The sequence below is a fragment of the Acanthochromis polyacanthus genome, chromosome 11 (assembly GCF_021347895.1).
Source record: "Acanthochromis polyacanthus isolate Apoly-LR-REF ecotype Palm Island chromosome 11, KAUST_Apoly_ChrSc, whole genome shotgun sequence".
Classification (NCBI taxonomy): domain Eukaryota; kingdom Metazoa; phylum Chordata; class Actinopteri; family Pomacentridae; genus Acanthochromis; species Acanthochromis polyacanthus.
The window spans coordinates 37717303-37734859 of NC_067123.1; positions in this window are offsets into that span (position 1 = coordinate 37717303).

The following is a 17557-nucleotide window of genomic DNA, read 5'->3' on the forward strand; positions in this document are numbered from 1 at the left end:
GAAATAGGAAATGGGACAGATGTACCCCTTTTACTGAGAGGTCGAGATAAGAAGTAGGAAAAGCAAAACGAACACCGACAAAACGGAAGCTGCATTGGTTTGAGGAGCTCAGATGGAGGGTACAGAGGGTCGCTGTGGTGTTGTAATTACAATGGCTTGCACTGGCCATCAGTGTCTGGTGGAGCCTCAGCTTCCGGCGGCAGCTCAATACAGAATACTAATGCTGCAATTAGCGTAACCCAGCAACAGGAAGTTGGCTGCCCTTGAGGGGAGACGAGAGAATGGAGCTGAATACATCGCTCTGATGCAGACAACTTCTAGTGGCTGCTGTCAGAAGCCCCATGCTCTCTGCTTAGATCTGAGAGGAAGACTTGGGACAGCGGTGCACTGCAGAGGGCTGCACCGACTGACACGGCTGCAAAAAGGGGGCAGGTTCAAGGGGCATGTCAAAGTCAAGTGGTGCAGGATCATTACAGGTGAACCTTGTGACAATAGAGAGAAAAGCGGCTTCCTGGATGTTCCCACTTGGGTTGAAATGCTATCAGGTTCTGACCCTGTCTTTGCATTCAGAATATGTAATACGGCAACAAGAGAAGAAAAACTCACCTGAGTTGCCTTGTTTTGCAGACTGGGGCAAGAAGTGCAACTAGGAGGAGCACAAAGTAAATTGTCTAAATGCTGTGCACTTATGTAGTGCCTTTCTATCTTAACGGTACTCAAAGCTCTTTACAATGTGTTTCTCATTCACCTATTTGCACACAAATGGAGACAGAACTTCCATGCAAAGTGTCTGCATGCCACTAGGAGCAACTTTGGATTCAATGTCTTGCCCAAGAACACTTGGACATGCAAAGCCACTCACGTCTGATTTTCATGCAACAAAGACATGCAAATCATATCGGACTTTTTAATAACCATAACTGCAGTTATTCCCTGGTAATAAAACTCAATTAGAGCGGTTTTAAAATCCATGTTGTGACTTATTTAACAGTTCAAAAGAATATGTAGGTGGGATTTAGCTGCAGGGACTGACCTTGATGCAATCCTCCATGAAATGCTTTGTAATAATAAGCAAACTTACCAGTTGGTTTTCCCAGTTGGGTTTAGCTTTACACAAATTCTAGAAACTTGCCCTGACTGGGATTCAAGTCCTCACTCTCCTGTTTCAAATGCTCTACCACTGCGCCATCCAGCTGCTAAGAGAGGATTAGTGAGTGTCACCAGTGTTAGAGCCACTATCCAGGAGGAAATAACAAGCATCCATGAATACATCAGTGAAATGACTGCTAAGCGAGTACGTCAAGACACAGCATACAGAGGGCAATGAGGTGGAGCACCAAGCAGCTGCATGGCATATATAACATGCAGATGGCTGACAGCAAAAAATCAAAAAAGGGACAGGAAACGGCAGGTCTGAAGAATGGTACAGAAGTTACGACCACATCCATGGAGGCATAGATCTTCCACATTAGTCAGGATTTCAGGTCCAGTCAGTGTAAAGGTCCCCCTGAGACAGTCCAATAGCATGGCTGGTAGGAGACGCACTGGCAAAAGTGGTTGAAAAACAGGACATCTAAAACCATGCTGGGCTTCAAGCTGCAGACTGACAAGCAGCAGCCGGTTAACCAAGCAGACATAGAGGAGCAGAAGAAGCCAGTTTAGATAGATGTAGAAATTCCAGCTGAAAGCAGCATCAGGAAGATGCACAAGAAGATTGACTGGAACAGCGTTTCTGAATCTGGAATGAGCTGATATGACTGCATTGCATAATTTCTGCAGATTTGTCAGCTGCACATTCAAGCCACATCCATTCTCAGGCATAAAACAGTTTGAGGCAGCTTTCGCTTTGCCACATGGAGCATTATCATGCTGGAAGCAGCCATTTGAAGATGTTAAATTGCCTCCATAAAGCAATGCTCAGCAATGCTCAGATAGACTGTGGAGTCCAAATGATCATTGGTGGGAATTAGGAGGCCTAAATCGCGCCACGAAAATATTCCCCACGTCATCGCACTACTACCAGCAGCCTGTACTGTGGACACCAGGCAGGTTGGGCCCATATTTCATGCTGCTGATGCCAAATTCTGAACTGACAATCTGTAGACATCATCGTTCACCAGACGAGACTCCGTTTTTACATCTACATCTTCCCCTGCAGCCTCAGATTTCAGTTCAAGACAGACAGAAGTGGAGTCCAATATGGTCTTCAGTTGTTGTGGCCTTTCGTTTCAAGGTCGTGTATGTTGAGATGCTTTATGTCCGCTACACTGAATGAGTGTTTACCTGAGGTTAAATGAGTCAGCATCAGGATTAGTCACTCTCCTCTGACCTCACTCATCACAAAGGCGTTTCCATCCAGACAGATGTCTCTAACTGGAACAGAATTCCAAATAGATCCTGTAGCTTGTTAAAAACCCAGGACTTCAGGGCATCAAGATATTACCTGCAACCAACAATTACACCAGAGTCACATGTTTCTTAAATCAGATTTCTTTTAATATAAATATTAACTGAAGCTTCAGATCTGTTTCCGAGTCTTTCTTTGGTCACAACCCATGGAGAACATAACTCTGTTGCACTGCTGCATGCATCTGTATTACAAATGTGGACGAGTTTGGCTTATTGATATAAAAGACGCTTCACGACACATTGGAATAATCAAATGGCATGTTCTTTAAATGTTTTTGCTTCTGATTTGCCATTGTTTCCATTTGAATCAGTGACACACGCAGATCTATTGACATTGAATCAAAGATCTGCGACCAGGCAGGCATCGAGCCACAGCTGGGTCGGTTACATAGCATGAACAATGGTTAACTTTCAGGTACACAAAGTCACACAGTGGATCTTTTGTGGCATAAAAGAACATTTAGAATAACTATCCAGACAACAGGTTGAAGTTATTGGATGGATGCCTGCTAATTGAACTTAATGGCACCATTTGTGACTCTGTGCCTCGGTTTAACCTGCTCGTCCCCTCTGTCGCATCTCAAGCGAAAAGTCCATACGTGCTCTGCATTCTGATGAACCCGTAGCTATGGAAACTCATCCTCAAGTGCTAACTTGTTCAATACAACACACTTTGAGCACCGTACAGCACTTTCACTTAAGTGCAGTTTTCCGCTTGACTCGCTTATTGCAGAGGCCTTGCACCCATTATCCCGATGTTGATTGACAATAAAATGATAGATGCCGAGTCTGTTTTTGTGTGTACGCCGCAGAGCTTTTTTTTTTTTTTCCTTTTTTTGAATGAGCAGTCGAGCCCATTGACAGTGCTGACATGTCTGTGCCTCCATTCAGGTTTTGTTTCTTGGCTTGTGGAAGAGAGGAGTGCCGAGGAAAAAGGAGGGACGTTTACTAGTTGTCATGCCTCACGCAGCCAACGCACTTAGATTAAGCTTTATTTTTGTCTTTCAGTGGGATGACAGTAAACATATTTATCAGCATATTATTATTCATTAAGAGAAACTGGGGGAAGAGGATGACATGAACGGGGAGGCAATCTGGTGCAGAAGACGGTTATACAAGAATTCATGACAACCTTTAGGAAATGAACTGCAAAAGGTGTGCATTTTGACAAAGGTGTCATGATTGTCAATCACAGGCCACCTAGTGTTTCATTTAAAAGGTGCAAATGCATTTTGAATTAGGATCTGAACTGAACTGGAAATCAAGAATAGTGAAGGAAAAGCAACCAGTGCAGTGGATTTCATTGAGATGTCTGTCTATGATCCACATTCCTTTGCATCCTAGCTGACCTTTTCCATGATTTCACACTTCTAAGTCCACCACGGGGGCCTGAAGAACCGTTGGTAAGTGTTTCCGGCTGAGAGGAAATGACGGCTGGAGAGGAGAAGTTATTTCACACTGACCGTGTGAGCGACCGTGATTGCAGTCACAGACCCATGATTTGCCAAAATTACACTGCAAGGGGAATTAGTTCAGACTGATTGCAGCTGAACTTAGGAACAGAAAAGCAGGAAAATCATATGATGAGGAAATATTTGCTCCAAAACTAACTCAATACACTTCTGAGTAAATGCTTTCTATGCAAGACTGAGCCTCACACGTGCTGGAAGTATGCTACAGAAGCAAATGTCAGCGTTGTCGTTTGCCTTGAGATTGACACTGTGGACCGATGACACAGTGAGACTGACAAAAAAAGTGTGTCAAGTTACACTTTAAAGCATTGTTTAAAAAGTTATATGCACCAACTAACATTGTCAAAACTGGAGGTTTTCTGTCAGTTTTGTTTAAACGTGGGTGGTAGGACAAACTTTGGCACACATCAAGTACAACAGAGCATTTATAATGCTTTAGTGGGCCGAGCTGTCAAATATCTTCTCGGTTAATGTCTTTAAAAGCATGCCGAGCCATTAGGGAGAAATCTATTAATATCCAAATAAACATCTTTTATTGTCGGCCGGTAAATGTTGATGAACATTTTTAATGAATATGTCAATAAAAGAGAAGCGAAATTTGCAGAAGCAAGACAACAAATGATGGCAAGAAAGCAGTGAACAACATGCCTTTGAAAGTAAATATGTGTTACTTAACGGGGTTTAGTAACCTGAGCTGCATAAGGGTCTTATTCTACCACCTGGTGAGCAGCAAAAGCTCGATCATCATGAGTCTTCCACTTTAAATCTTGTTCTGATGATCTGAGAAAGGCTTTCATTTATTTATATGTTCAGTATCTATTCATGTTAATGCATTCTTGTTTCTAGACTATTTAATGTCAGTGGAGTGACTTTAAATGTGTTTGTGTGCTGGTTGCATAAGGTTCCAGGAACAGGGGTTACAGGAAAGGTGCTTTGAGGTTCATCTGAGGAGATACGCTTTGATCTGTAGTGGGTTTTTACCTTGTCTGGCTCAGCGTTTCTTTTATGGTATGGACAGCTTACAAAACAATATACACTGTAGAATGAAAAAAGGGATTGTTGAGCTTTTTGTCCACTATGACAGCTGTAACATTTGTGCATTTCCTCAGAGAATCTAGTCAAAGTTGCCAGCAACCCCACAAGTGTTTTTGTGTTTAAGTTCAACAGTTACTGACATTTATCTTAAAATAAATGGATTATTACTAAACTCAAGCATAAATCTGACCTGAAACTAGAAGGCTCTAGTGAACAAAGCAACAGGATAGAGCAGAATTTTGATTTATCATAATATGGCTCTGTGTGTTGAAGAAGAAATAATTCATCACACTATTCACTAGATGAACTGTTTGAGCTGTAGGAAAGATAAGAAAAGTTATCTTCGTGTGGCAGCTTTATTTAGAATGTTCGATCAGGATAATTTAGTATATAAAAAGATTTAGTTTCCTTTCTAAACTTAAAAAGCACACTGGCTGTACGGTATTTTAACAAAACATCTAGTGATGCAAGCCGTCCTTTTTTAAATTGTGGTTTCCAAAAGCGCTATTTCCAGCGACGCATACTGAGGGCTCCGTTTTAGATCACAGCGTCCTATAAATACATGTCTTGAAAATGAGCCACTGGTTGCACACCACCAAGTAATTATCTTTAATGCTTGGGAGTGGATTCCAGGAACTATTATTAGTCTGTGCAACTAACAATTTACCCGTGCGGGGGAACCATTTTTGATCACAATGCTTCTGCCAAGATGTTCTTGCCTGAACAATGCACGCCCAGGGTCTGCTGAGTGCGCTATTCATGGTTTCTATGGCACGACTGGGAGCCCACTAGAAATAAACCCAACAAACGGCGGTGTTACACAGACCCACAGGTGGCACACGCTTAAATATAGGCCCATCGTGAAGACATGGCACGGGGTCATCCTATCCATGATGCAGCCTAATGACCCACCCCAGAATGGCTCAGGAGACAAATGCCACCATTGCCAACGTAACTTCACGGCCAATTTGCTGGCCAATCATCTTCAGCTATCACATCTGTTTTCAGCAGTAGTGGGAGGGATTTCTTCGACCAAACAGCATGCAATTGACCTTCTCTAATTTGCACAGCTTTCCTTCCTGCAGACTGAGAGCACTTATGCTCAGAGGAAGGCCTGAGTCACTCTTGTTACGGACGCTTTCATCCCCTCTCTCGGTTCACGCTGGTGTCCAAAGAAGACTTAAGGCTAATGGTGTGAACAGAAAATACCTGAGTTGCGTCAAGTTAGCAGATGAGTCATATGAGCTTGACGATGCACAGCCAGGTGAAGCCGGAGCAAAAGGCATCGACTCTCAGCGTGATATACTGACTGCATGTAGATCAAAAATGTTGCAGAACTCGAATTTGGAGTCCTAATTCTCTTCCTCTTTTTTTCCTTCTCTCTTAACCTTTCTGTCAGGAAATCTGTTTATGGAGCTCCTGCAGCTTGGAAACCTGTTTCCATGGGGACTGCTGCCTTTTAGACTGGCCCGATTTGTGTGTGCGTAAGACAGCCATGCAGCTCAAAAAGAAAAGTTTTCAGTTTGATATACTTTGCCGTTGACGCAGGATGATTTGCTGAGGGCAAACTCGAGATTTCTCTCCAATAAATCGATGGCCTGCGCAGTGTGGCACACTGGGATCATTCAAACAGTAATAACAAGGGGCAAGTGCAAAACTGTGCAAAACTGTTGTACATGGAATCGGTGTTACAGGGACATTCATCCAAGACTGAACAGTTCGTCTTTGCTGCATCCTCTCTTGAAACCCACTGATGCACACACAGGGTTCACGTACTACATACATATGAAAGAAATCCTGCACCTTGTATTGGCATTTTACTTTTGTACCTTTTAAAGTGCAGAGGAATAGTTTGTTGCAACAGTTTTTATCGACTCAGTCGCATTTCATCGTCCTCTATGCACATGTGTGTTACACACTGGATGCAAAGTTGCACATTTCAGATGCTGTAAATGTGAACATATATTTTCTTTAATGATAAAATGATGACATTTTGCCGGAAATATAGCAACGCAGCTCATCGCAGGTTAATTAGGTGGTTTGATTTTAGTATAAAAATGAACTCATACTGCCACCCAGTGTAAGCAACAGGTTTGTGGAAAGGTGTCTCAAGGGAGCATGACTCACAGGCGGCTGTGCATGTTGAATTATGCTTGAAGTTTTATGGATATTGTGGCAAAAAACATCAAAAATGTCAACTTGTTTTGCAATATGTATTTAAAATACCTCACAGCATTGTATAAATTTGACTGCATATTACCTCATCTTGATGAGTACAGTCAGGTGAGCTCACACACCAAATATGTAGCACATGTTTAATTCCTCCATGCGTGTGTAAAGACGAAGTTGAATGGCAAAGTGAGTCATTCGACCTACAGGATATCGCGTTAATAACCCCAAACAGCCAAGGAGCACTGCTTATTAATGCGCCGCGATTAAGGGTTGAACGAACCTGATGTGGTTTTTATCACAGTCAAAACCGGAGCTCAGACATGCAGTCAAACCCTCCTCCTGTGACTTTATCCACACCAGTGAGTCACTAATTGTAGGCACCATCATGAGTAATGCAGAAGGGGATGAGAGGGCTTCGGAATCTGTTCAGCTCAATAGAAAAGAAAAGTGACAGCAGAAGGCAACCGCTGGCTTTCTTTTTGTTTTGTTTTTTTGTGATTGATGAGGATGATGATGATGATTACAATGGACAAATGTCAAGAAAGTAATAAGAATGGCACATTTGGAAATAGCATCTTGAATTTGATTTTGCTTCCAGTTTGATATCATAAGGTCAGGAGTGGATGTCTGCTGCGGATAGATAAACTGGATAAAATTCAATTCAGTTTGCACAGCGGTTCACAGTGGTCTAATTTATTTAAATGAGCCACAGATGTGTGTTCAGAATTTTCTCATACAAGCTTCAATGGCTGGTTTTATGAATCCTATCACAGAATAAATACATTATTATAAGCCAGTGTCAGCCTCTATGACACCAGTGAGCTCCGTACAGGAAGTCCTGAACAGGCAGACCGTGACATCAGCTGGACGTACAAGTGAGTTACCCTGAACGCATCACTCTTGACACTGTCGGTATGGATTTCCGTCATGCAGTACATCCACAGCCAAATGATGAGTGAGAAGTCTGACCTTAGCACCGGCAAGTGGAGGCAGAAAATGTTACCACAGCATCTGCCCGAGTAAACTTGTTTAATGTTTTATGGCGAGAGTTGACTGCACTGAGATCACAGGTAGAATAAAAACTGGAGAAAGCAGAAGGACTGTGAAACAAGTAGCAAGCGGAGTGCAGTTTTTTTCTCAAGTTTATTTCATAATTTCGCATGTTCTGTTTTTTTTAAAGTTGCTTTTCTACCTGCCTACCTCACCAAACCTCGTCTTTCATGAAGAGACAACAAGTCCCAGCGTGTTTCCACTTATATTTCAATCATTATGGACAAATGTCGTGTTTCAACGCTTAACTTAGATTTGTCATTTAATGCATCTGAAAGTAGCACTCACCCACGCGGGTAGTTTCAGTTGAAGGCGTGCTGCATGAGGCTACCAGACTCCACGGGCTCGTAAGAACCGAACAAGTGTAATTTGTTCCTGCCTGGAGGGAGCAACAATATTAAATTAAATGGAGAGTCACAGTGATGTCAGTCAAACACAGGCCTAAGAGGAGCTCAGCTACAGTTTCGTTATGTTCCAAAAACATTCTGAGAAAGTTCAGAAAAATTCAACAAGTATTTTTAGTGGAAAATTTGCTTTTAGTTCCCAAAATGTTCATTTTAAAGAAAGGACAACTGAAGATGTTGTAAAAGTGATTGATGCTAACATGAATGCTGGACAAGAGAACGTTCTTCTTTTGTTAACATGTAAAATCGTGCAACATTGTGGGAGCATTTTATGGACTTTCTCAGAACATTGTAGACAGAATGCTCCACCTGTAAGACATTCCTTTTATGCAATATCTTGACAAGGAACTTCCTGCCATTTAACATCTCCATAATGTTTGGAAAATATTTCTTTGAAAGTTGCATGATAACGTCCTTCCTTTGTTTTCATTGTGGAAACATATTTTAGAATGTTCTTTTATGTGTTTCCTCAACAAAAAGGCAAAATGTTCCACCTTTACCATCAAATAACAGGAACGTTGTGTCTCCTGATAAAACTCTTTTTAATGTTGGTTTTAGAACATTCTTCCTTTGCTATCATGGAACATTTTGACAATGTTTTATAGAAGAATGTCCTATAATGTGTTCCCTCAACAACATCCCCAAACCTTCCCAGAACATTGCAGGCAGTGAGTTTCCCCTTTGTTAACACACTGCTGTACAGGAACGTCTTATAAAGATGACGATGCCAGGATTCATGGGGCTCACCTTGTGAATGAGTAGTTCAGGGAGCATGAGACGTCATTTTCACATGATTGTCCTCCAAAGAGTCCAGACCTCAGCCACATTGAGAATCTTTGGGATGTTCTGGAGAAGTCTTTGACTCTCCCATCATCAACATAAGAAAATTTATCCAACTCTGGACAGAAATAAATGCTGTGACATTGCAGAAGCTTATCAAAACAATGCCACAACCAATGAGTGCCGGACTCAAAGCTAAAGACAGTCCAACAAAATATTAGAGTGCAACTTGTTTTTTTTTTTGGCAGATCTACAAAGTCTCTCCCCTCCCTGCTAGTTGCAGCTTAAGCACACCAGCTCACCTTTGATTAGGCTCAAACACTGTAAAACTATTCTATACTCCACAGTAATTGTAGTACTGGAATCATTCAGGGATACATGTTGGAACCAGAAACTAAATCTGCAGAAGAATAATGATAATGAAAGTTCCACCTCGGAACCTCAAAACCTCTGAAGAGTGAATCTGTGTGATAAAAAACTTGACTTTCACAGGACGAGGTCTTTAAAGCCACTTATCTATCATGGTTGTGCAGGCGCTTCAAATATGTTCAGCTGAAAGAAAACACTGAAATCCAACCATACGCAAAGGTAGTTGCTAGAGGTACGGACCCGTACTTTCCATTTGCCAATCAGATACGCGAGATCTGGTCACGTGACTCCCGGTAGACGCTGGAGGTACGGACCTGTAGCATCGGTACTACAGGTACGGACCCTAAACCTGACCCTAACACTAACCCTAACCTTAAAATTTGCTTACCTTTCAACAGTTTGCAGTGGTTAGCAGCTTCTTGACTCACGAGACTCGCGTACGGGTCTGTATCTGTCTGGCAAATGGAAAGTGCCGTATCCGTAGGCCACAGGCAGTCCATATCTGTAGACACTACCATACGCAAAAAAACACTATTCACTCTTGTATTTACATGCAGCCTCCCTTCCCTATAAAACGTGGACTCTGCAAATGCTCTGGGTCGACATACCTTCACACACTCATGCTTTTTGTTGGTAAGCCCACCAATAAACACCCCACTACAGCACAGACTGAGAGTGGAATTTCTTCAACACCTACAAGGCTGAACAATCTCCCGTTGTGTGCTACACATTTGAAAGTGCAACTCTAGCTATATCTGGATGTATTCCCTCAGACTCTCATGACAAAACATCTCAAGAAAATCTAAGTTAAGTTCTTGATTTATTGACTACATGGTAACTACAGTCTTTGTCCTAACTAACGTCCACATCAACACACATTCTGCTGTGCTGGTAAAAAAGAAGTCACAGCTACAATTCTACAGTAGATTAACAATTTGATTTGTACCACTTGTGGTTACATCTTGAATGGGGAACATATGATTCATTTCACTGACCTTGAAAGACAATTAGAAAGAAAGACGGAGACAGAATGAATGTCAGCGAACGCACAAAGAAAACACAATTGTACCGTGACCTCAAAAGTCAAACATCCCGAGATGCTAGCGCTAAATGAAAACCTCCCTCCTCCAGCGACCTTTTCACACGAGTGAGTCACTTACGTAGGCGCTCATTATTAACGGAGGACGCTGAATGTGTTCAGTTCAACAGAAAAGTCACTGCTTTGTGGAATGAAAAACAGTAAACATCAACAGCTTTTCACTCGCTGTCACAGCGAATTCATCAAAAGGGCAAATGTCACAAATGTAATAATGACACAACAATAAATTAACTCGATTTGACATTTTGGTTTCACATTGACAGAACAATGCGAACGCTGTAGTTTTCATACAACATCATCAGGTATTAGATATGTTTCTTTTATTGTAGAAGGAAGAAATAATCATTTTCCAATATGTTATATAAAGACATAATCATGTCTCCTGATGCACTCTGCAAAAAATAGTTCTCATTACTTAATTCAATGCATTGTTGCAAGATAAAAATGGAAAAAAAATCTTTGAAGTTCTAGTTTGAAGGGTTTGGTCTGTGTTAGTTATTTAAAACAAAATTCAAGTTGAGGTAATTGTCCTAAAAATTAAGTTTTTCTTCACCTTGAGGTCAAGAAAAAGGTGTTTGTGCTCATAATCATAGTAAATAAGTCGACAATAATACACTTAAAAATGCCTTCAAAGAACATAGAAATACTAGTTTGAACAACCTAATTTTTGTGAGTAATTAAAGTAAAAACTTGAGTTTATGCAACTAATCATTGAGTAACTGGTAATTAACTATAGCTTTAACTGTAGTGGAAAAGCTAAATCCACTAACTCAGTGTGGTTTGGTTGAACATAAATCTATTAGAAGTTGTCATAATTCACAAAAACTGATGCAAGCTGTTCTTTTTTTAACTTGTTCCCAAAACATGATTTTTTAAAGTGTGACCACTTTGTGAATATGAAGTTTAAAAGTGCCTCATTTGCCGTAAAAAGCTATTAATGTGTCTTATTTCTGTTCATGTCCTATTTTCTCACTTCTGCTCAGCTTGTTCCTCTTTGTTATCTATTCATATTAGAGAATAATTAAATACACTCATGAAAAAGCACTGTAATCGTTGGCTTTTTATATATTTTAACAAGCATTTTTGATACACTGAATACAGATGAACACGGCAAAAAGGAAAATTCCCTTTTCAATCATTTATCCAAGAAAAATGAAAACCGATGTAATCGCTTCCATGAAAAAGTAAAAACACTTGTGGCCCCAGAAGCCGTTATTTCCCCATTCAGCTGAAATAACTTCTTGTACTTCTTGTACCAGTCTCCGACTCGCTGAAACTTTTGACAACACTTTCATCCCAGATTCTTCCAATTGTAAGAAATGAGATGCACTTCTGGTTCCATTTCAGCTTTCAGACACATTCAGACACATTATCCTCAAGCGCTCTTTGAAGTGTCAGTGAAGTAACCCCAAGCCTCTTTTTTTTTATTTTTACTAGTTTGAGGTTCTTGTTCTGAAAAACTGTCTTTGGTCTACAGCAAACATGTCTGCTGAAACTGTACTCAAACATCTCCGTCTTCCAGCTGTCTGTCTGAGACACATTATTCCAAAAGTCCTGCTCCATGTTCACTGGCAAACTACAGTCTAATGTTCTTTTTGTGAAGCAGAAGCTTCACTCTGACATATCTCCCAAACAGGTCATATTTTGAATTGACTGACTGATCCACCTTAACACCAACAGTTGCAGAATTACCTGTAGAGTCTGCTATTGGGCTGAATTACAGCAGTATTATGCCTCAGTTTATCATTTACACATTACAACTCACAGATCACGGTGTTCTTACAAAGGTACAAAATATTTAGCCACAGCTATGTGGAACTGAATGATTTAGTATTTTACTTCAGAATCAAAACGGCAAAAGTCAGACCAAAAAAACAAAAAAAGACAAAAATAAGAAAAGAATTAGACAAATTATTACAAAATGAAACACAAAATGACAAAAATAAGACACAAAATGACCAAAAATGAATCAAACGACACGAAAGAAAACAAAAAAGACAAAATATTAAACAAAAAAATGGGAAAATCGCAAAAACGAGATCAAAAAATACAAAAAAAGACACAAACAAGACCAAAAATTACAAAACTGAGAAACAAAATGACAAAAAGCAGACAAGCAACACAAGACCAAAAAAACCACAAAATGACACAAACGATACCCAAAATAACGAATAAGGCAAAACACAAAATGACAAAAATAAGACAAATGACACGTAACAAAACAAAAAGAGACAAAAATTAGACAAAATACTACAAAAGAAACACAAAATGACAAAAAAACAAAATGACCAAAAATGAGACAAATGACACGAAACAAAACAAAAAGAGACAAAATATTAAACAAAAATGGGCAAATCCCAAAAACGAGACCAAAAATGACAAAACAGAGAAACAAAATGACAAAAAGTAGACAAGCAACACAAGAAAGACAAAAAAAACCCCACAAAATGACACAAGCGATACACAAAACAACGAATAAGGCAAAACACAAAATGACGAAAATAAGACAAAAAAACACAAATGAGACCAAAAGGAAACACAAAATGACAAAAATGAGAAACAAAACAACAAAAACATAAGACCAACGACAAAAGTCAGGCAAATAAACAACAAAACCGAGATAAAATAATCCAAAAATGAGATGCAAAATGACAGAAGAACAATGATCAATCTAGTATTTTACTGTAAGGTCTAAATCACTTGTCACGGTTGAGAGATTATTTTAAGTGTATAGCTTTATTAATTTACAATTTGCAGTTATTTGCAGTCCTTTCTGTCATTTTTACACTTTACAAAGTTGTCCCGCGGGCCGGATTGGACCCTCTGACGGGCCAAAATGTTTGGAACCCCTGCTCTATAGACCCACAGGTATCCACAACTTTTCTCTGAAGGCCTTGGAGAGCGCCTTAGAACTGCATGATCTGCTCGATATCGTAAAATTAAATGAAACAGGTTCCACCGAGGAAAATCCAGTCAGTGGCATCATGGGAATTGAAGGTGTGATAAATGTGTACCGATTTCCTCATGAAACCCATGTTAAGTAATGAAAATTATGAAAACAACTGCGTGTCAGAGAAGCCAAACCATTTCCAGCAGCGATTTGTTTATTTTCCACTTGACTGCATCAACATTTTCCTTTATTATTTATGCTGGGCATTTAGTTTAATTATAAATCCTACTATTAACCCTTTGTACATCCTTCTTACAAAAATTCTGTAAAGATACATGTCATAATAATACAACTGAAAAGATACAGGATACTTTTTAATAATCTTTGCAAGACTGTGAATGAATATAATAGAAACACAAATAAATATATTCATTCATTCAACCTTTATTTAAGTCTTGAGGAATCATGGAGGACACGTTCTTATTAACAATGTCGCAAGCACAATCAACAGAATAAAAAAAAGCTACAATCAACGGGAAAACAAACAACCCAACACATTTATAAATAGATACAACAACAGTGCAGTCTGTGATCATGGATGTAAATTAACCAACGGGTACAGATCCACCAAACTTTAATGATTGCTGCAAAATGTTCCAGGTGTGTGCAAAAGAAAAACCAAAATCAGTTTTTGGAAATTTTGTGTGAGCATTAGCCAATCACTTAAATGAGCTGAATGATGAAGTAGGGACCAGTTTAACAAAGAAGCCATGTATGGTGGCCTTATTAATGAAAAGTGTTGTACATGACATCTCCATCGTCCAAGGTAGACAAGAAGACGACTTCAATTATTTACATTGTCTTGAACATTGGAGAAGTAGCTCTGTTTCTGCAGACATTTTCTGTTGCAGCCTTCAGACCAGTGCATCAGTATGAATTTTACCCCGATATTTGTACTCTTGAGGCCCTCTCAGTGTTCTGTCCTGTCAGAGCGGTGATGTGCAAACAATCATCTAGGAGTTCTCTGACTCTCAAAAACAGTGAATACAAGTTTTAGCAGGAAAAAGTGCTTCTTGTAGTTTGTTAAATGCTTTTAGCAGGATTTGAATGGCTGACTGTGCAGCATTAGAAAAGCTCTACAGACCTGTGTCATCCATGTACAGATGGGAAAAACTCAATTCAGTTAACTCAGTTTTATTTATTTATATAGCGCCAGTTACAGGAGAAATTGTCTCGAGACGCTTTGCAGAACCCATAAGCCTGAACCCCCAGAGCAGCCCTGAGGTGACAGTGGCAAGAAAAACATCCTTTTAACAGGAAGAAACCTTGAGCAGGACCCAGCTCTTAATGGCCGGCGGGTTGCGAGGTGGGGAACAAGGAACATAAAACACACAATGGGATACATGCATGATCAGAGGAACACAGACGATACATACAAAGGACAAGATAACATTGAAATTGATTCATAGTTTATTGTTATGGTGTATGGCTCTGGCATTAAATCCACTATGTACATATACAGCTGGCAGTAAAATTCAAACAGTATATAGACGAGCATATCAAGTATAGTGAGGGTAATGCAGAGTTGACTGGTGGAAATGAGCAGCTGGAAGCAGTGGGCTGGAGGAAGGTCAGCAGCAGCATCCTACAGTGGACATGATGGAGACTGGACCAGCTGGTGGGACAGCAACCACAGATCTGAAGCATCCAGCTCTGGGACCAGGGACACTGGAGGAAACAGAATGAGTGCAACGCAATAATGGTATATATAGTAAATAATAGATAAATGACAGAAGGGCTCAGTGCATCCAGAGAGGTCCCTCAGCAGCCTCGTCCCAGAGCAGCAGAACTAGGGGCAGAACTAAGGGACGTCCAAGAAGAAGTCAGTTGTGTACATGAAGAGTCCAACTCAGCGTCACCCGAGTCAGCCCTAACTACAAGCTTTGTCAGAAAGGAAGATTTGTTCTGGTGGACATGATCTTATTAAAATAAAATGTGAAATGGACAGGGTCCCAAACTGAAAATTCATATGTTTATACATTCCAGTTTAATATTAAGTGCCTAAAACGGATGTAGCATTGCTGCTTCATTTCACACTGAGTTGCAGTTAAGAGTTTATGGAAATCACTGTCGCTGACTCCCTTTTAATGGTGGTATTTTCCAGTTTTTCAACTTTCCCTCTGGCCTGCTATTTAAATGCTAAAAAAAACAAAACAAATGAAATGAGCCTATATTGGTTTAGTACAGTTGTTTACAGAGCAGCTGGAGGATAACACACACGGCTGGCCTATTAGTGGGCACTGGGACATTAATACACTTGTTTGTTTTCTCTAATTTGCATATAGAAAGTGAAATTCATTACCTAAACTGCATAAAACGCCCTCTTGGGACTTGTTGGGGAATCCACAGTCCCACTCGGGTCATAAACAACAAAAAACACTGAAGCACCCAGAGGTGCCAGCTGCTAGTGGGCGAGTAAATATAACCAGCTGTTGTGTTGTGCCAGTTGTAGAGAATATCTTCAGGGTTTTTTATGACAGTGCAGCTTACACTTTCCCATTCACCTTGGCCTAATAATGGGGACAAGGGTATTTTAAAATCCTCCCAAGTGCCTCTTATCCATATAGTCCATGGTCGTTTGGACATTTCATAAAATATTCTCAGGCATAAAGGGGTTAAGGATGTTTCCGTGGAAGAGATACAAAGCCCTTTAAACACAGACAAATCCATGAAAAGAGTTTATGACTAAACCGTGGTGGGTTAAGGATAATTTATGAAGCGTTCTGCTTATGAATCTTAAATAGAAATGTTAAAATATACTACTTTATTCAGAGAGGAAATGAAGAAATAGAAGCTCTGTCCATTAAAGGGTGTCACTTTATGTTCCTGGATGAATAAAAACAAGACTTATCATGCATCAGCAATGTTCTTTCATCACTCTTCCTGATGCAAACACGCAGACAAATCCAACTCAGGCTGGACTGAAATCTAATAAGGGTTTTCACAGAATATAAACACGACAGCAGCAACAAAGACTAAATCAATGAGGCGGAAAAAAGAAATACCTCTTTAAAAAAAGAGCCCTGGAAAAGCTCCTGATGCACACCAGCTAATCAAATGATGCATGCTGGCGAATTAGAAATTCAAAAAGGTTATTTACTAATGGGATGGAAAATTACATCAGGACTGAGGTTAATGCTGACCTAATTCCAACCCCGTCCACTTGTGAAACCTCACAAATGGTGGCAGCAGGTCTGATGTGTCCCGTATTGCAGGATCGCCCACCGCGAAACTGAGGCAGGGTGTGAAAAACATCTCTTAGTGAGGCAGAGTAATAGATGATACAGACATAGGAAGAGGGAAAATAAAAAATAAAAAGATATCTCTAATGTAGGGCCATTAAAGGAGTCCTGCAGACAGCTGTACGCTGTCAACTTTTCACATCCACTGAGAGCGACTGAGCGGTCAAAGGTGGCAAACAAACATGATGGACAACACGAGAAAAGTGCTTCACACTCCTCATGAGAGATGTTTTTATTGCAGCAAGTCCTTCATTGTGTGATTCATGCAGAATGAGAACGCAGCCTTCCAGTCGGAAATTATTCTTTTAATAGCCGTTTCTTTGAAAAACACATTTTACACAACACGCTGAAAGAGAATTTAGACCCCAAAAGATGGAAAACACATTTGAAAACAAAGAATACATTTCCAAGAGGAGCATAGTTTTGACAAGAAACAAATTTTTAAAAAGTCAAAGCTCTTCCAAAAATCCATGCATCATCTTTACTGCTTTAGGATCTTTTGTGGCCTTTTGACCTCTGACAGAGCACCTCAGAGAGGCTGGTGAAGTCTAAAACTTTACCAAAACTTAACTGGT